Source organism: Salvelinus fontinalis, chromosome 3 (assembly GCF_029448725.1).
Source record: "Salvelinus fontinalis isolate EN_2023a chromosome 3, ASM2944872v1, whole genome shotgun sequence".
Taxonomy (NCBI): domain Eukaryota; kingdom Metazoa; phylum Chordata; class Actinopteri; order Salmoniformes; family Salmonidae; genus Salvelinus; species Salvelinus fontinalis.
In genome coordinates, this window is record NC_074667.1 from 78227285 (window position 1) to 78233284 (window position 6000).

Here is a 6000-nt window from a genome sequence, read left to right on the forward strand (position 1 = left end):
TCTAAACATTTCAACTTGTATGAAACTTTAACTTTTTTAAATTCCACCAAAAATCAACAACTATCAAAATAAAGTTCTGTCACTTTCTTCTCTTCCTTGTGATGTAAGTGTTGAGACGATGCATAAAGTCCCAGATGAAGCTGTAAACTTCTTATAGATGCAACGAAAATACAACGTATTGATTCCCCATTCGGCCATTACCGGAGTGTGTTTGACAGGTCATTAAAAACATTTCCGCAGTCGTAACATTAACTGGAAAAGCGACAAGCACAAGCATGAGTATACGGAAGTCCTACGAAGACATATAAATAAATACAAAATGTATAATTTAAAACAAATTCCCTTTGTCTTGTCGATCACAACATAATTTTATTTTTCTTCTTAAACAGAAATCAGATTTTTTTTGTCGAGATCACTAGATAACCTCTATAAATAGGGGTGGGCTTAGTGAAGATTGATTGACAGTATGGCTGAGGCGGCCGAGCCCACGGTGGATCAGCATATGCATTTGGGTCAGGGTCTGGGATTAACCCAGATAGAAATGGCATTATGTCTGTCTGTTATAGATGGCTTCCAGTTTTGGCTCCAATCCAATTTGCTATTCTACTTTTAAACGGGTTGAATGTGGAATGTTCAGTGCAATAAAATATAACATTGAGCTCTGTCGTTGCACACTACTAATGAAAGTTGACCAAAGTTGACCAAACTACCTATAAAAGTATATTTTAATCTCTTTAATAGTTTTAATAGGGAGGATCTGTCAATAGAAGCAAAAAACACATTCACAAACAACAGTTAACTAGTAGTACATCAAAATAAAAAAGGTGAGGTGTTGTGGTTTATAAATACTCCCAACCATTCATGAAGACTACAGTTCATTTGTCATTTCAGACACAAAATGGTGGGCAAAATGTTGTGGTGCTTTAGGACAGCTCCGCAGTTCATCCAGTTTATCACGTGTCAGACACGTGCTCTTAACACGTACGGTTTGTTTGGAATGTGTAATTCCTCAGTTTGCCATTGATAAAGACGGCCCAGGCCTCTAGGACCAGTGGAGGCTGCTAAGTGGAGGATAGCTCATAATAATGGCCGGAACAGAGTACATGGAATGGCATCAAACACAAAGAAATAATCCGTTTGAATAACCCTTCCACCGATTCCGCTCCAGCCGTTACCACGAGCTCATCCTCCCTAATTAAGGTACCACCAACCTCCTGTGATTAGCAAATGACTACTATAACAGATGGGCTCTAGTTAAAGGTGTTAGAGGAGTTCTACTGCCTCTGGTTCGCTATGAACACTGCCGTTGACCTATCATCAATACCACAGGAGGCTCTTGATGGGACGACGGCTCATAACAATGGCCAGAAGGGAGCTACTGGAGTGGTATCAACCACATGGAAGCCGTGTGTTTGATGTATTTGATACCATTCCACTGATTACGCTCCAGTCAATACCACGAGCTCGTCCTCCCATAATTAAGTTGCCAGCAACCTCCTGTGATCAATACGTCCACTTCTATCAATAGAGTTTATCTCGTGATCTCGACAAAACGAGGGAATCATTTTTTTTATTCATATGCCCTCTGGACATCCGCAAGAGTATGAAAGAGTCGCAGGATTAAAATGAAAGCTATCAATCCAGCGAGATTTAAGTGACAAGCGGATTTTGCCCTCAAAACACATGAAATAGACGCTGGTGGAAAAAGTACTTCATTGTCATACTTGACTAAAATAAAGATACCTTAAGAGAAGATGACTCAAGTAAAAGTGAAAGTCACCCACTAAAATACTACTTGAGTAAAAGTCTAAAAGTATTTGGTTTTAAAACGTACTTAAATATCAAAAAAGTAAAAGTATAAATAATTTCAACTTCCTTATATAATGCATCCTCAGGTGGGCGGGGCAAGCCCGTTTCTACTTAATGAGAAAGCAATAATAAAGCACATGATTCGTAGAGCCAGTGTTCCAATTATACATTACACTCTTGGGGGAACCCAACGTCTCTCAAGAGCTATGTGACAGACGTTTAATGTGCTGACTCTTTTAGTTAAAGTGTAAAAGGCTCAAGCTTTGCCCACACAGAAAAACATTTTAGTGGTGTTGCCATTCAGGTGTGAGGCTCTCATTTATTTTGGGCCAAAGCCAAGGTCTCAATCCAATCAAGGAAAGGACGGGAGGTTTACACATATCCAGAAAAGTTGTTGGACCAAAAATATATAATTTAAGTACTGCCCACAAACATGGTTACGAAACAGGGATACAGCGGTAGCGTTTTGACGGACATTCCCTATTTTTAATTGGCTCAGCCCAATCAATGCCATGCAATTTGACACAGTCCTTCCTTCCTATCAAACGGTTTACCTTTTAATCTCTCTTTCTTTCTCCCCGAATCCATCTAATGATCTAGTTTGAAGAGAGTGACTGGGTGGATGACCAGTGGCGGTCAGTGCCCTTTAAGATGAGGGAGGACGTTTTTATTTTTTTCATGATCTTGGCCTTATTTATATTACATCATATTGGATGACTGTCATTCATATTCCATACACTCAGTTCAATGTAACAGTGATAGGTTTAGGCTACTACATGATACAAACATGTGCCCTATACCCATCATGAGGTTGCTACAACCTAGCCTATGAATGAAAGTTTACAACCTAGTTGAACAGAGGTCGAGAGACAAATTTGAGGTGACAGATAGTGACAGATGGACAGACAGTGACACACATTCAATACCACCTTGCACACTCTTGCCTGCATCTAGCTGATCTAGGCTGTAATCATTAGTCCAACAGTTGCAAATCAGAGTTTCTATTGGACAAATTCAGGTATGTTGATCCCTGTTTTGTTCCGTTTGCTTCTGTTTAAGACATGTTTTTCAACAGAATCGGCGTAATGAATACACCCCTGATCATGCACAAACACAGTTCACTTTCATAGCAGCCACGTTTTATTCCTTCTCTCATCATGCTCTATCCTCCTCTCACCTCTTCCCTGCGCTTGTGGACTTCAATGCACAACACATCAGCTGTATGTGAGAGGGGTGAGAGAGGGAGGGTTGAGAGAGGGTTGTTATTGTTCCAGAGAGTGAACTACTCAGATTTCCCACTGAGTTCTACTGAATGTTTCATCGAACAACCTGTTTCTCACTGTGACCAGTTCACACCTGCCACAGCACAAACAACACTACACCTTTATCAGTTGCACTGTAGGTGGGAAAGCAGGGCCGTTATAATCCGGGAGATGCACTTCCCTTTACATTATTTGTTTGTTTTGGCAGTGCCATTTTCAACTGGGTTTTTCCAACGTAGTTTACATATAGTAAAAAAAAAAATATTTTATTAAATCATTACAACATCTCATTGAATAGCTTGACAGGAGGCAAAGACCAATTATGGGAAGACCAAACCAGAGATGTTTGGCAACAGCAACCCTAGACATTCATGTTACATACATCAATGTTGGAACCTAGTAGGAAGAGGACAGGTTGTGTGTTTGAGTCTCTCCTCACAGATTTGGGTCTGGATTCTGACATTATGCAGTTTCTATGATATCCTATTGAATGCTAATATTAAGTTTTACTTGGGAAGAGGAGAAAACCCCCAAGAATATCACATATATTACATATAAAAAATGTATCGTTTTAAATATGTTGATGGCTGTTGGACAGGTAGGAGAGGGAGGATGCCAGGTAGGAGAGGGAGGATGTCAGGTAGGAGACGGAGGATGCCAGGTAGGAGAGGGAGGACGTCATCTAGGAGAGGGAGGATGCCAGGTAGGAGAGGGAGGATGTCATGTAGGAGAGGGAGGATGTCAGGTAGGAGAGGGAGGATGCCAGGTAGGAGAGGGAGGATGTCAGGTAGGAGACGGAGGATGCCAGGTAGGAGAGGGAGGACGTCATCTAGGAGAGGGAGGATGCCAGGTAGGAGAGGGAGGATGTCATGTAGGAGAGGGAGGATGCCAGGGAGGAGAGGGAGGATGTCAGGTAGGAGAGGGAGGATGTCATGTAGGAGAGGGAGGATGTCAGGTAGGAGACGGAGGATGCCAGGTAGGAGAGGGAGGATGTCAGGTAGGAGAGGGAGGATGCCAGGTAGGAGAGGGAGGATGCCAGGTAGGAGAGGGGGGATGCCAGGTAGGTGAGGGAGGATGCCAGGTAGGAGAGGGAGGATGCCAGGTAGGAGAGGGAGGACGTCATCTAGGAGAGGGAGGATAACAGGTAGGAGACGGAGGATGCCAGGTAGTAGAGGGAGGATGTCAGGTAGGAGAGGGAGGATGTCAGGTAGGAGACGGAGGATGCCAGGTAGGAGAGGGAGGATGTCAGGTAGGAGAGGGAGGATGCCAGGTAGGAGAGGGAGGATACCAGGTAGGAGAGGGAGGATACCAGGTAGGAGAGGGAGGATGTCAGGTAGGAGAGGGAGGATGCCAGGTAGGAGAGGGAGGATGCCAGGTAGGAGAGGGAGGATACCAGGTAGGAGAGGGAGGATGCCAGGTAGGAGAGGGAGGATGCCAGGTAAGAGAGGGAGGATGCCAGGTAGGAGAGGGAGGATGACAGGTAGGAGAGGGAGGATGCCAGGTAGGAGAGGGAGGATGCCAGGTAGGAGAGGGAGGATACCAGGTAGGAGAGGGAGGATGCCAGGTAGGAGAGGGAGGATGTCAGGTAGGAGGAGAATGAAATATGGGTCACTGTAGCTGTCAGCCAGTCGAGTCCTTTCCCCTGTGGTGAGTGTTTCCTGTTTGTACAGTATATTCTGCATCATCTCAGCACCCAGAACTAAATCTCACGTGTGCTGGCCAGCTGCTCGATTGTTACGTCTGTCACAAAATACTCTACTCTGATCTAAATGTGTGCGTGGCTACTTCAACCATAACCTCGTCCCTAGGCTATTGTGCATTAGGAGGAAGTGTCTGGGAATGAGATTACCGTCTTAAACCACGGGGTGAAGATGGATGCTGTGTGGTGCTGGTGATAGATTTTTGACAAATAAATTACATTTCCCACAAAACAAATGTAGCATACAATATAGCTCAGTATTTGAATTATTATTTCATACAGTCATTATTGCTCATCTATATCAAGGGTGTCAATAATTTCTGACTCCACTATATGTATGTGTGTGTGTGTGTGTGTGTGTGTGTGTGTGTGTGTGTGTGTGTGTGTGTGTGTGTGTGTGTGTGTGTGTGTGTGTGTGTGTGTGTGTGTGTGTGTGTGTGTGTGTGTATATATATTGTTTATGAATGTACAACAAGTCAGCAACAAGCTTGTCTGTACTACATATGGTTATCTACTGTTCCAGACAGGGTCAAACAACATTGTGTCATATTCCTCATCGATAAGAGTGATGGGATGGATGGAGTGTGATAAAGGACGGGGAAGAGAGGCGACATCTCCTCTCCTTTAATGTTCTCCTGCCTGCCTGTGAGTCTGCCCATTCATCGATCTGTGTTTTTCACAGTCACTCAGCACGACCTGCTTGTGTTTGAGTGACAGCAGCAGCTTAGGATTTCCCTGAAGACTCATCTAAATTTTTCTTTCAGGTCAAGTCATGACTGGTGGACTGACCAGGTAGATGGCTATTACGACTAATAATCAATAGCACAATCAATACTCTTGGATTATTTGATTTAGCCTACATTCTATTTTCCTCTCAATGTTTATTTATGGCGGAAACAAAAATGTGTAAACACCAAATCTGTACAGGAGGGTCTCATCTTTTCCACAAGGGAGGGACAACACATCACACAACGGGCCCTTTAAGAGGGAGGGACAACACATCACACAACGGGCCCTTTAAGAGGGAGGGACAACACATCACACAACGGCCCCTTTAAGAGGGAGGGACAACACATCACACAACGGCCCCTTTAAGAGGGAGGGACAACACATCACACAACGGCCCCTTTAAGAGGGAGGGAGTCAGGGAGAAATAGAAAGAGAGAGAGAGAATGAGAATGAGAGTGAGAGTGAGAGTGAGAGAGAGAGATGTGATAACAGTGACAGAAT

General features: G+C 43.9%; 1 protein-coding gene across 1 annotated transcript in view; it reads left to right on the forward strand.

The window, feature by feature from the left end:
- Positions 1–5882: 5882 nt before the first annotated feature.
- LOC129851517 (leucine-rich repeat-containing protein 3-like) overlaps positions 5883–6000 on the forward strand; it is a 14887-nt gene continuing 14769 nt past the window's right edge. Inside the window, exon 1 of the mRNA XM_055918138.1 lies at positions 5883–6000. This exon is cut by the window's right edge and continues 170 nt beyond it. The gene's annotated coding sequence lies outside the window, so the exon portion shown is untranslated.